The following is a 15,260-nucleotide window of genomic DNA, read 5'->3' on the forward strand; positions in this document are numbered from 1 at the left end:
AATGAGGGATTGATTCAAGTTCCTCAGTCCCACATTTCTTTAGAATTAATGTTCTCCTAACTGATTTAATCCCATTATAATATACTAAAAAAAAAGTTATACCCCAAGATGCTTCATGGAGCTCCTATTGAAATACTCTTTCATTGCATTTATGTAGCAGAAATGAAGTGAAATATGTTTTTAACTAAAGTCACTTTAAAAAAACCAAAAGGGTATAATTATGCGGCCTGTCTAACAATGTTATAATTACATAGAAAAAATACAAGACACAGACCAAGTATGGGGGTTAACAAATAATATTTTACTATTTTTTTGTTTCAGTGTTTTTTGTTTTCTGCAAAAAAAAAAAAAAAAAAATGCAATTATAACCAAGGCTTCATCATACCCATGTTGCTATTCTCTCAGTCTTTCCTAAAAGCAGGCATTATATCAAAACTGCTGTGTATCACAGTAATATGTACATCTCTGGACTTTCACTATTTATGTCTCTATGCACAATGTAGAAAATTCTTTTATCTATCCATATAAAAGCCTAAGCAACCATTGCAACTGAATGGATGACGGAAGAGGCTGTGTGGGACGACCAGGCCAGTGGCGAGGGCGGGGGGGGGGGGGCAGTTTGGGGAGCCAGGTCAGAGGAGGGGGGCAGTTGGGGTTGATCAGTCTGGCAGGCAGAGGCAGTTAGGGGTGATCAGGCAGGCAAGCAGGTGAGCAGTTAGGAGCCAGCAGTCCAGGATTGTAAGAGGGATGTCCTGGATTGGAGAGGGTGCAGGCTAGGCTGAGGGGACCCTTCCCCCCGCCACATGAATTTCATGCACCGGACCTCCTTTAGCTTAGATATAACATAAGTAGCATCTTAATGTATAGAGTGCATTAAACTTGCTTTTTCTAATAATAATTAAAAAAAAAAACGTCATGAAAACTGTCACTGCATTATTTTAAGAATTGAATTGTGTGCCAAACATTTTCTCGAGAGTTGGGTGCTTTTTACATTTCCTAAAAATTCAACTTTTGATTTGGAGAGAATTATGCATTCATTTATACTTGCAACAAGTAATACAGAGAGATCCCTGTTCTGTCACCATAAGGATCCCTCCTGTTGCTTTTGAAACCACGGCTGTGTCTCTCTTTGCTACTGATACTCTCGTCTCTAAACCCTGAAACTACCCATCTGTTCTCCATCTTTATCATTTTATCATTTCAAGAATGTTATACAGAATCAGAAAGTATGGAACCTATGGGTTTTTGTTTTTGTTTTTTCACTCAGCTTGCCGTCATAGGAGTTTTTGAAACATTTTTTTCATTCCAGGCTCAGTGGGGAAAGATGGGATTTCCCCATGGCTGCTAATTTTTAGTGTGATTCCCGATAGACCCTGGCCTTACCTGGCGTTGTCACTAACCCTTCCTACAATCCAAGGAAGAAATGAGACAACTATTACCAGGTTGGGGCTGAGGAGACACAAAGCTTGAATTGTCTACCACTGTTGGGTGGATGGTGATAAGATGTTCTCTTGCTATCTTGTTCCTACAACCCTAGGCTTCTTAAACATTTTGTCTTCAATATTATAGACTTCTCCTTGGTTGCCTCTTACATCATTTCCAGAATTTATAGTTATACTAAGCAAGGGGATCAGGGGCTATATTACCCAGAGTGGAAGTCAGGTTTGCCTTCTTTTTAAATTTTTTTTTTATTGATTTCAGAGAGGAAGAGAGAGGAAGAGAGAGATAGAAACATCAGTGATGAAGAGAATCATCGATCAGCTGCCTCCTGTATGCCCCCTTCTGGGGATCGAGCCTGCAACCCAGGCATGTGCCCTGACTGAGAATCTAACCATGACCTCCTGGTTCATAGGTTGACGCTCAATCATTGAGCCACAAATGGCTGGGTAGGTTTGCTTCTTATACTAAGAAAGTTATTCCATAAATCATATCATATCAAGGGAACTGTCTTAAAATTTTTATTTTTAAAATAAAAACTATTTCATAAAGGTATGATAAGACTGAAATGTATAAATATTTCTTACTACTGAAACACTACTTCAAAATAAGCTTTCTAGTCATTTTCTAGATGAAATCTATGAAAAACTTTTGAACATCTACAGGGTAGAATCACTGCTGACATATTCGTAGAAATGCCACCTTTATGCTGCTGGTTCCGTAACATTTGTTCCATTAACAATGCTTTTATACGGCAACTATGGGAGCCAACTGGGCTCACAGCAGCCAGATGCACTGTGTTTTCCACTATGTGTACAATCATGTATCATAACAAATCATTAAAAGGAAATCCTCTACTAACCTTATATAACATATTGCCAGTATGACATCTACTTCATAAGCGATTGGACATCAATCTCAGGACTATAGAAAAGCTTTAAAACTTTTCTGTAAATCCAAAAACTACTCTAAAAGTAACGTTATTTTTAAAATGCCTGAATGATATGGGGAACTAGCAGATGCCCATGCCTTTGGCCAGAGCCAATGGAAGGACTCAAGCTAATGTAGAACTCTTTTGTTAAGAAAACAGAGGCCACTCACCCTAGTTTGTGTTATTTTGAAGAAGTGGGTAATGAGAGATAAAAACTGACTTTTCAAAATATATATATTTTTTTATTGACTTAACAGTTGAAGATAGTGGGAAAGAGAAATAGAAACATCAATGATGAGAGAGAATCATTGATCGGCTGCCTCCCGCACAGCCTCTTAACTGGGGATCAAGCCTGTAGGTGCCCTAACTGGGAATTGAACCTCCTGGTTCATAGGTCGATGTGCAACCACTGAGCCACACTGGCTGGGCAAAAACTGACTTTATTTTTACCACGAAGGCGGAAAGAACTCATATGAGGCATCCCAAAGTTTAAGGAGTTAATTTTGACTTGAATAGATTCTTCTAATAGAGATGATACCAGCACGTACCCAGAAGTGTCTCCGGGAAATAGAGGAAACTGCGTTTTCTGCCCTCCTGGAGAGACCTGGTAAGAAAGGTCTTTTTCTTTGTGCTAAGCTTACAGATAAAGGAATTCCTTCAGCATTGCCTCACTCAGAGAAAAAAAAATTAAAGTAACAATTGCTGAGAAAGTAAAGAACTTCTCTTGGTAACCAGGTGACAAGTGCGAACTCAAAACAAGCATTGAAAACTGGCTACAACGACTCAATATTTGCACTCATCCAAGATACAAAATCAGGCCTCTTCACGTTGAATTCATAAACTGTGCCAAATCAGTCATCTGCACTGATGAACAAATTCTTCTTGCCAGGTTATTCAGTAGCCCGGGACACCGGAAGAGCCACACAGCGCTTAGCCATTTAGACACAAACCACAATCTAGGCAGCTCCCCAAACTATTCTTAGCTATCCATCCCCATCCATTGTTCTGATTATTCTACCACCGATTTAGTAGCCTATGGAACATTTTAAAGTGCCAAGACAAAGTATGTTTATTTTCATCGCTGTTTACATTGAGAGCAATGAGTTTTCTTCTTTCCCATTTTGCAACAATGGTGATTCTTGATGCATAATGGCATTACAAAATAAGTTGCTCAGCTACAATTTACCATGAGACTATTAGAGTGATTCATGGGATAATGAAGTCCTAGTCTGTGAACAATAATTTGGTTCAGAGATCAACAATCCAGAGAGATTTCTCTGGAATCAGTTGATTTCTCCTGTGTTTCTGCAAACTTTAAATACTTTTTTTAAAAGTCTAAACTTGAAGTTTAAGCATGTGATATTTGGGTATATTTAATATACAACCCACAGAGGTACCTGACAGATGGGTCTGGTCACTTATTAAATCATAAAGCTGAACCTTATCTTTGAGAAATATCAATGAAGTCATAACATTATATATAATACTAGAGGCCCAGTGCACGACATTTGTGCACTGGGGGGTGAGGGGTGAGGGCGGGGGGTGGGGTGGAGAGGCGTCCCTCAGCCTCAGCCCAGCTTGCATCCTTTAGCAGTCCTAGCAGTCCGGGAGCCCTTGGGGAATGTCCGACTGATGGCTTAAGCTACAGGTGGACATCCTTAGTGCTGCTGCAGAGGTGGGAGAGGCTCCCATCACCACCGCTGTGCTCGCCAGCCATCAGCCCGGTTTGTGGCTGAGCAGCGCTACCCCTGTGGGAGCACAATGACCACCAGGGGGCAGCTCCTGCGTTAAGCATCTGCCCCCGGTGGTCAGTGTGTCATAGCAACCGGTCATTTCGCTGTTTGGTCGATTTGCATATTACCCTTTTATTATATAGGATAGGATCAGAAAATACAGACTTCACTTGAAAGCTTTAAAATTTCATTTCACATTAAATGTAACAAATTATACATTTTCTTTCTTTCAATTTTCTCTCACTTCCTTCTAGTCTTTCTCTTTATTTCCCTCCCTTCCATCCTTCCTTTCTTTATTTCTTATCATGTTTTCTCAAGGAATATTTGTGTAGCTTCTTTATGCACGCTTTAAAAAATGCATCTTGTTCAGAATTCCTCTGATCATACATATAGGCTAATCATTGAACCTACCAAGAGTAGTTTTAAAAAATAACAGCATGCTACATGGCTGAAACATATTCTGATGAAAAATGGTAAGATGGTAAAACAGGACAATTTCAGTCACGGATAATTAAACAGATCACAGATCTTGGGACAGAGACTCTTATTTTGCTATACTAAAAAGACTCTTGATTTGAGACTCCACCAGAGCCAAGCCCCTTACACTGTATAGTCAAGTTACTTTACCAGGAAACCATTCTTGCATCCACTTACAAATTTCGCCAGGAAGTCAGAACACCCCTCCACTTGGTTCTCTGCCACAGGACAGCCTTCATCTGTGTAGAACAATGCAAAGTGCACTTGCAGGAAGGAAAGAAGCCCATGCCTTGCTTTCCTACAGATAGGAAACAATAAAACTAGGAGCACTTTCCAGTGCTTGAAGGTAGTACCTCAGTTCCTTTCCATCAGACTTCCAAACACCCTTGGGCTGTTATGAAAACAATGCTGCATTTCAGTGCTGAAAGATCAGGCTGCTCCCCAGGGTAACATACTCTTTGCCCTCCCAGTTTGGAAAAGAAGCTTTTTTTCTCTCTCTCTCTCTCTCCCTCAAGCCTCCTTCCAGCCACCCAGTTAATTCTGTGCCACTCGAATAGACACAATACCCAATATTGTTAGCATTGGCTACGGTATTATTCAGCCCACCATTTGCCTTTCAGTGCTCTTGAACTTACAAGGCTCAGGGCAATGCAGAACACTCAGCTTTTGTGACCCTGCTGGAAGTGTTGGATGTGCATTTGTGTGGGTTCAATGCCATTATCTTCCTGAAGATTCAATTAGTTTTCTAACAAGAGAGAGCAAAAGAAGACACTGCTCAAAACTCACCCATGACAAATGACTTCCAAAACTAAATGTCTGGTGGAAAGATACAGCTGTAACTCACTTTGGCAAAGGAAAATGGAAAAAAAAAAAAGATTATAAATCCTCTACAAAGACAGATCAACCCTAAGAAAAAAGTTAAGAGTTAGAGGCCCAAAGCCTGCTGCCATTCAATAGGATGAACTCCAGAAATGTTCCCAATCGCCACAGTTTGTTAATTGCTACACAAGAGTTATCACATTAATGTAACTTGGATGCCAAGAAGGGTTTCAATGAAGTTAAATGAGTAAAGCACACAGAATGCTTCTCATTGTTCAGGCTTGTGGATAGCCAGTGAGTTGTATAATTGGGATCTCTAATGTTTCCAGCTCATTTAGTCTTTCACTGTATTGTGTGAACTCAACAAACATCTGCCAAAAAAAAAAAAAAAAAGTGCAATAGTCTGGCTTCAAAGATCCTCAACACAAAAATAAAACATCATTCTTCCTCCTATGCAGAGTTTCCTTTCTGAGAAACTAGATACTTTTAAATATACCTTTGTCTGCCTTATTGTTTATTTACTTTTTTCTAATTGCCACAGTAGTTCAATCTTCACTAGTCAAAATATTGTCCATAGACCAGGACCATCACCGTCACCTGGAAGATTACTAGAAATGCAGAATCTCAGGCCCACCCTATGCTTATAGAATCAGAATCTGCATTTAATGTGACCCCTAGATGATCTACGTGCACATTAAAGTTGAGAAGCACTGAGCCAAACAAAAACCCAGATGAAATCAGTAAAATATATATACCATATGTATTTATATACATACTAGAGGCCCAGCGCACAATTAAATCATGCACGTGTAGGGTCCCCTAGGTCTAGCCTGCCATCAGGGCCATGTCCGCCTCCCCGCGACACCTTGCACGCTCTGCGGATGCTGCTGGTACCTGGCGACGCTCTGCAGATGTTGCTGGCGCCCCTTGACACTCCAGGGGCACTGCTGGCACCCCGTGACTCTCCCTCGATGCTGCCGGCACCCCGGAGGTTGGGGGGAGAGCCCAAGAGGTGCTCCGTGCACCTCTTGGTGACCAGTCATTTGGTTATTATGGCATTATGGTGTTATAGCCACGGGCTTTTTATAATATCCTATCTAATAAAAGAGTAATATGCAAATTGACCATCACTCCAACACACAAGATGGCTGCCCCCATGTGGTCAAAGATGGCTGTCCCCATGTGAACACAAGATAGCCACCACAAGATGGCCAGCAGGGGAGGGCAGTTGGGAGGGACCAGGCCTGCAAGGGAGGGCAGTTGTGGGTGATCAGGCCAACAGGAGAGAGCAGTTGGGAAAGACCAGGCCTGCAAGGGAGGGCAGTTGGGGGCAAACAAGCCTGCAGGGGAGGGCAGTTATGGGTGACCAGGTTGGTAGAGGAGGAAAGTTGGGGGTGATTGGGCCTGCAGGAAAGGGAAGTTGGGGGGGGGGGGGGGGACCCAGGCCTGTAGGGGAGAGCAGTTGGGGGATACCAGGCCTATAGGGGAGGGCAGTTAGGGGTGACAAGGCCTGCAGGGTAGGGCAGTTAGGGGCAATCAGGCTGGCAGGAAAGTGGTTAGGGGGTGATCAGGCTGGCAGGCAGAAATGGTTAGGGGCAATCAGGAAGGCAGGCAGGTGAGCAGTTGGGAGCCAGCAGTCCTGGATTGTGAGAGGGATGTCCCAGATTGGAGAGGGTGCAGGCTGGGCTGAGGGACACATCCCCTGAGCACAAATTTCATGCACTGGGCCTCTAGTAGATTACATAATATGTAATATGTATATATTATATATGATATTTTATACATATTATATATGTGTGTGTGTGTGTGTATAAAACTTTGTTTACTTTTGAGTAGGTAGCATGAATCTTTTTAATTATTTAACAAACATTCATCCTGAGTTTATAAGTTCCTACATGCTCTCTTGCTTTATTGTATCTTAGTGTTGCTAATGAAATGGGAAGAAACTGGCTTGCAAAACTGTAATACTAAAGAAGAAAATAGATGATTCATATCCTAAAGTTCTTTTGCCACTTCTTGTTGCTAAATGTAATCTGTTATTGATAAGGTGCCTGAAACTTTATCTGAGGTGTGCTGGTGTATGGTGATCAACTGGCTGATAGCTCTGATTTGAAGCATTTGGTGATTTCTGGTGTGAATGGTCAAGCTATGGCCAATTTAAAGCCACCAACATGAGGTCAACAAAACCCAGATTTTGGAACAAATGCACACAAGCAGCTCTCACCTGCCAACACAAGACTATACTGGCTTTCTGTTACACGTTCACCAAGTTGGCCCTCTAGCTCTCCCTAGAACAAGCATGTCAAACTCAAAGGCTAACACGGGCCAAATAAACAAGGTTTAAGTTTATGTGGGCTGCAAAAAAACATAAGCTTCAATTTTCATAGAAACATAGGTTTATTTCGATAGAGACATGCTGAATACAAAGGGCTGAAATAAATTAGTAATCATTAACATAAAATAATAGAACACTTTAATAAAAATTAATATTTTTTCTTGAACATTAACTTACCAGACACTGAATAACTGCACAAATTAAAAGTGTAACACAAATAAACCTACTTTTCTTGTTCTCTGAAAACGAAATATTTCCTGTTGCGCACACCAAACAAGTCAGTCCAAGACCAATGACGTGGCAATCGGCTGCTAAAATATTCACTGCTAGTATTAGTGGAGAGAAATGGTATGCCTGCGCATAAGATGTGTAAGGGAAATGATTGCAACACGATTATAGTAATCAGTCATTAGCGAACATTTGTAGTTTGTTATTAATGACTAGTGGCCCAGTGCATGGATTCATGCACCCACAGCCAAAGGTGGAATCACGCGGCCCCACAAGGAATTGGGCTCCCTCCTCCCTGGTTCCGGGGTGCGTCACCTGAGAACCACTGCAGTCAAGTCACCACAGCTCGGCAGCTCCTGTATTGAGTGTCTGCCCCCTGGTGGTCAAGTGCTCATCATATGTACCAGCTGGTCAGACATTGGATGGTCACTTGGCCTTTTATATATATAGATTATGTATAACAGGATATTGTAAAAATTAAGTTACAAAATTTTTAATAAAACATTTCTTACATATCGTTATATTGTCTAAGCCACAAAAATATTCGTTGTGGGCCACATGTGCCCCATGGCCCGTGACTTTGACATGCTTGCCCTAGAATCTCAAGGCTTCAGAACCCATTTGGAAAAATCCCTTCAATATAACAGGAGGAAAACCAAGGCAATCAAGCATAACATAGCTTTTGTTTTATTCTTGCTATTGCTTTCCTTGGTCCCAACACCCATTCTGCTTGCTGCTCCTTGCTTGTCCTTGGATCCTCAGTCTTCATCCCTGTCCTGACACTAGTTTCCTTCTGACAACTCCATCCTATACCAGGGTCTCTGAACTGTGCCAACGTGACCCTTTGGTGATGATAAAAATATAAAGTGTTATGGCTCACAATTTAAAACTAATAATAAAGTGTGCAAGTTCACAAATGATTTCCTTTTCCGTATATATTAAAATAAGTCAAAGTTGTATTCAAAATCAATTCTCCGAGTATTTTGTGAGCCTTTTCTATTGTTAGCACTGTCGTGATTTCTTGAAAAGGAGAAAGGAAACTGAGTAACAGCCAGGATGCTGAAGGCGCAGGTGTGTTTTCCTGTTGAGTTTCACTCATAAAGTGAGGTGCAAGGAGCAAGAGAGGGCTCCCTGCTCTGCATCCTGGGTGTTCTGTTCTCCCTTCTCTTGCATGAAGGAAAGAACTCCGCATCCCAGCCTTCTCCTGTAGGCCTGGTAATCTGTTACTCTCTCATCCAAAATGCCTGAAGAAGACTCTTAGTTTCTTTAGGAATTCCTCCTCAACAATGATGGAGCCAATCCAAGGAAAACTAGTCCTGGACTTTGTGATGGCGTCTTAGGGTAGCTAGTGGCAGGCAGATGTGGCAGATGTGTCTTGGAGGAGCAAATCCTCTCAATGATGCTAGCATGAGAAGCCTGACCTTTACTACCACAGTGTCTTCTACAAATGCTTTGTCTTTTTTTTTGAATTGTATTTATTGATTTTAGAAAGGAAAGGGACAGAGACAGAGAAAGAAACATTGATTTGCTGTTCCATTTATTTATGCATTCATTGGTTGATTCTTGACCAGGGATTGAACCTGCAACCTTGGTGTATTAGGATTACATGCTAACCAACTGAGTTATCTGGCAAGGGTACAGATTCTTTCTAAAAGTTATACATTTTCACATCAAGTAAATGATATAGTTCATTATTATGCACTGAAGATACAAGAAATGAACAGCTATTGGCTATGGGAGAAAGTCAAAATTAGATACTGGTCAGAAAACCTGTACATGGCTGATTGTACCACCATCAGTTTTAAAGTTCCATGTATCTTTCATGTTAGTTTATTAGTTCAGCTTTTACTTTGCTTTTATACACCTCAATTTCTTTTCTGAGAATAAGTTTGTCCTCTAAAGCAATAGCAACAACAATAATCACAGCAATCACAGCACATTTTCATGCTCTATTACATATGAATACTGCCTTCTGCTTAGTTTTGTTCATTTATAAAAAATAAAAAAGTTGATGTCAGATTCTACAAAATTCAGCAACTGTGTTTATTCTGTAAAAATAAGAATATGCAACTAGCAGACTTCTATTTTCTCTGAATAAAATATACTTTCAAGTCCTATAAGCCAATCATCTAACTTCATATAGGAAGGCATTTTCTAACTACATATTAATATTCAAAAAGTAATTTGTTTGAGGGTATACATTTTAAGACATTCCCACAGATTCAAAATTCCTGTAAAACTACAATTGTGCAATTGTACTTGTGATCTACACACAGAACATGAAAAAGTAACTACCTTAACATAATCCTGCACATAGAGGTAGCTCAAAAATATATGCTGACTAAACAAAGTGACCATTGCTTTGATGAAAACTCCATGGTTTTGCTGGTGATGACTGCTGAGCAATCAGCACAGGTTAATGGCATGACCCAGCGTGCTATTCCTCTGTATTAGTGATTTTAATTTATCTCAGTAAAAGCAGGGGGTGAAAGGTACTAACATCCCCCTACCTCTTAGAATCTTTAAATAGTCTCTCATGCTGCCAGTATGTCTTTCAACTTATTTACCATTGAGTCTTTAACTATGTTATTTATAGTTATAATTTATAGATTTATAAGAATTTTGTTAATACATCTTGACAAAAACTTGGACAAGTTCCAACTAGGCACTTAAATTCCAATGCTTAAAATTATCCTTAGAACGAAGGGATATATTTTCATTCTAAAATATTCGGGTTTAATATCGTAATTATTGGACAAAAAACCAAACAAACATCTACAAAAATATGTAGAACAGCAAACTACATTTTATGTAAGGCTAATTTATTTTGAAGAAACTTTTTAAAAAAAAATTCATACAGTTGTTTTAATTGGAATGCCTAAACTTAACCCTAGGAGAAAATATTATGTTTTATGTATACATATGAAGAAGAATGAAACTTATAACAGTTGGAGTAAAAGCAAACTAGAGGTCTCCAGAAAAATATAAAAAAAAACATTAATTTTGGTCTCAAAAGAATATGACAATTTCATTTACTTAAATATTTTACATTTTAGATTTGTGCTCTGGGGACATTTTTTAACATTAAAAGGGTAATTTTATCAATAGCAGAAGAAACTGGAGTGGTACTCAGAATAAGCATTAAAGTAACATTATTAACAAAGAATTCATTACTATGATTTGTGTTAGTAGAATTTTAAAACCGTTTGCCCCCCGACTTCCCCCCCCCGACCCCCAATAGCATTATAAATCTCAGTCTCCTATGACAAACTTAGCAAGGCAGTATGTTACAGCCAAAGGGCACTGATGTAGGAAATAGAGGGGGAAAGATTTTATTATTTATTCTAAAAATCCTCTCTTCATTCACGTTAAAGCATCTGCACATGAACAAATGAATATTACCAATAAACATGGAGAAACAGAAACCATTGCTTTCTCTCTGAAAATCATCACTCCTTTGTCCCCTATTAAGATCTAAGTTCTCCTAGGGTGGCAGCAGCCCAGCAGCCTTTGACTCTCAGAAATGCAAGCAGGTTTCAGTATCAAACCCGCAGTCCCTGCAATGGTATTTTCACACTGGAAGCCAGTTAACCAGTGGCAGCTTCTCATAAACTGAAAAATGCTCCATTTGACCAGGCACAGTGGAAAGAGGCTGCGGGCGACCCTGGGATAAAGCCGTGAGACAGCAAGTCTAGCGCTACAGAAGCTAAAGTTTTGTCAACATCCGAATAAAGGCCAGGTCCCTAGGGCCTATAACAGCATGTAGAGATGTGTTTATACTCCCCCCTTCCCAGTGTGAAGAAGAATATACAGTAAACAGAGCTTTGAAGGTATTCTGTTTCTCACAATTTAAATATTTGCTTCCTTTGTTTCAATCTCTATACTTTCCCCACATTTTATGACACCACTTTTCTATCTTTAACTCTTGTCTACATCTTTGGGCTCAGACTTGACATTTTTAAAAAAAAATCACTGAGGATCTCCCCAAGAGCTATTGCTCATATGTGTTACATAGATAAATATTAACCATATTCAAAATTAAAACTGAGGAGTTTGGAAACCACATATGCACAGCACACATTCTATCAGCTGTCAGAGCAATGGTGTCACACACTATATAGCCTTGGGAGGCTCCAATGCGCACCTGTGGGAGAATGAAAGTGAAAAAAGTAAAAGTCACCTGGGTGTTATCATGAGAAGAGTGCTGACCTTCTGAACCTCCTGACAGTGGACTTCCTGGGGTTCCTGGATAGCAAACTCAAAATTGCTGCTTGAGCTACCTACTAAGGCAAAAATTAGAATGGTTTTCATCCTTTTCAATATCAATTTCTACTCTGCCTCTAAATGTTGAAAAGGAAGAACAAAATTGAGTGGTCACTACTTGACTTCATGAATTATAATGTTACAGTACTCAAGACCATGGAGTAGTAGAAGACTGAAGTGGAGAGGACCAATCATAACAACTGTTAGTGAAGATGTGGAGAACCCAAAATACTCATACACTGCTGGTAAGAATTACAACCACCACAGGGAAACAGTTGGAAGTTTCTTTAAAAAAATTAACATATACTCATCATATACTGTAGCTATTCTGCTACTAGGTCTTTACACAAGAAAAATGAAAGTCTACGATATGTCCTAACAGAAAATGGTACCGGAACATTATATGTAGTACCTGTATTTGTAATGGTGAAAACCGGAAACAACTGAATTCTATTAGCAGGCAAGTTGATAAGTAATGTATGGTATATCCACACAATGGAATACAATTCTACTATAAAACTGAATGAACTATTAGTATATGCAATGACATGAAGGAGTCTATAAATAACTTTGTGTAGTGAAAGAACCCAGTCAAAATAGTGCATTAAGAGGATGAAAAGATAATCATGTACTGAGGGAAAATCTGTGCAGAACGCATTTCTGATAAAAGATTTCTATCTAAAACATACAAAGAATTCTTAATATTCAACAATAAGAAAAAGTACAACTTAATTTTTTAAAATGGATAAAAGATATAGACATCTCATCAAATAAGATAAATGCAGATGGAAAATAAGCATAGGAAAAGATGCTCAACATTATATGTCCTTGGGAAATCACAAATTAAAACAATGATAAAATACCACTTTATACTTATTGGAATTGCCATACTCCAAAACATTGACAACACCAAATACTAGTGTGAAAGTAGAGCTAAAGGAACTCTCAATCATTCCTGGTGGAAACTAAACACACTCTTGCCATATTATTCAATAGTCATCCTCCTTGGTATTTACCCAAACTACTTAAAAACTTATGTCCACACAAACGCCTGCACATGAGTGTTTAGAGCAGGTTTATTCATAATGGATAAAACTTTGAAGCAATCAAGACTTTCTTCATTTGGTGAATGGATAATCCAACTGTGGTTCATCCATACATAGTAATAAAATGAGTTGAGCTATCAAGCCATGAAAAGACATGAATGAACCTTAAATACAAGTTGCTAGGTGAAAGAAGCTAATCCAAAAAGGTTACAGACTATGTAATTCCAATTATATGACATTCTGGAAAAGGTAAATGTGTGGAGACAGTAAAAAGATCAGTGGCTGTCAGGTGGAAGGAAGGGAGGTGGAGCACAAGGGATTTGGGAGGGAATTAAAATTATTATTCTGTATTATATTGTAATGGTGGATACATGTCATTATGCATTTGTCAAAACCCATAAAAAGATCAGTGGTTGCCAGGGGGAAGGGGGAAAGTAGAGCACTAGGAATATTTAGAGCAATAAACCTATCATTTTGTATAATACTGTAATGGTGGATACATGTCATCATACATTTGTCAAAATCAATATTTGTCAAAACCCTACTACATTAGGGTTCACCCTACAACACCAAGAGGGAACTCTAATATAAACTATGGATTTTAGTTAATAATGTCTCAATATTGGCTCATCATTTTTAACAAGTATGCCACAATAATGCAAGATGGCAAAAATAAGGGAAATTGGGTGGGGCAGGGTGAGGGTGAATGGGTATATGGAAACTGTACTTTTTGATAATTTTTTCTATAAACATATACCTGCTTAAAAAGTTTATTAGTTTTTTAAAAGTACATACTACATGATTCTATTTACATAAAAATTCTAGAATGTAAAGGTAATTTATGTGGCAGAAAGAAAATCAGTGGTTGTCTGAAAATGAGGAGGAAGAGAGAGAGGGATGTCCAAGGAGTGCAAGGAAACCTTGGGGAATAATACACATGTTCATTCTTTTTATTGTGATGATGATTTCTTGTGGGAGTACATATGCCAAACTGTATCATACTCTGTAGATTGAATATGTATGGATTAATTATATTAATTTGCATTTCTAATCATTTCCTAGATGATACTAATGCTGCTGATCTGGGGACTACACTCAGAGATTAAAGAGAGGGTGGTTGTCACTACCTTGGGGACTTTAGAATTACCTGAAGAGGTTTAAAAATAGAGATTATGATTTCAGTAATTTGTGGGGAAACCTGGTTTGGGAATTCTTTAAAAGAATGGGTGATTCTCACTCAGCCAAGATGGAAGGCAATTAGGCTAGAGATCATTTAAAAAATAAATAAATAATTCATTGTGTTCTATTTCTGGCTCCCTTATTACAGTAATTTTCTAAGAATGGCTACAAAAATAGGGGCCAATATGATTCAACCAATAGTGCACACTTGGCAATTCCATTCGTTTTATTTTTATCACATATAGAATTTTTGATATATCTACTAAAAAAAAGGGGGGAAAGGCTGGGAATTATCCCATTTCCTAGAAATAGCTATAGTTTGTTTAATCTTTAAATTTATCAACAAAACATAATCTCTAAAGACAAATACCATTTCCTCCTCTTTCTGTGAGCTGCTAAGCATATATAAGATCATCAAATGTAATATAAGATGACAGCTGATCAATTCTGGATATAATTTGGGGGTGGAAATGGGCTGAGTAGTTTTATGGCTCATTTTTACTGAAAGAATTTCTTCCCTTTCCATAAAAACATCTTTAAAATCTAGCTCTATCATATTTCTTTTATGATCTATCTATTGGTTTCTCCTAATAGTCAATGTCCCATTGACAGTGAAGAACCAGCACTGAGGAGAAGGAAGAAGGACGTAAGAGGCTGCACCCTGCTGTACGTTACTGTAGAGCAGACTGCAATATGGAGCCCTCAAAGCCCAGAACAGCTCCTTTATACTTGTCTCCCGTCCATCCATAGCCACAAGCTGGGTGTGTGTGTAAACAAAGGAAGCTGTGATAATGTAATGCCCATGTCAGCCT

Source organism: Cnephaeus nilssonii (assembly GCF_951640355.1).
Source record: "Cnephaeus nilssonii genome assembly, chromosome: 17".
Lineage (NCBI taxonomy): Eukaryota > Metazoa > Chordata > Mammalia > Chiroptera > Vespertilionidae > Cnephaeus > Cnephaeus nilssonii.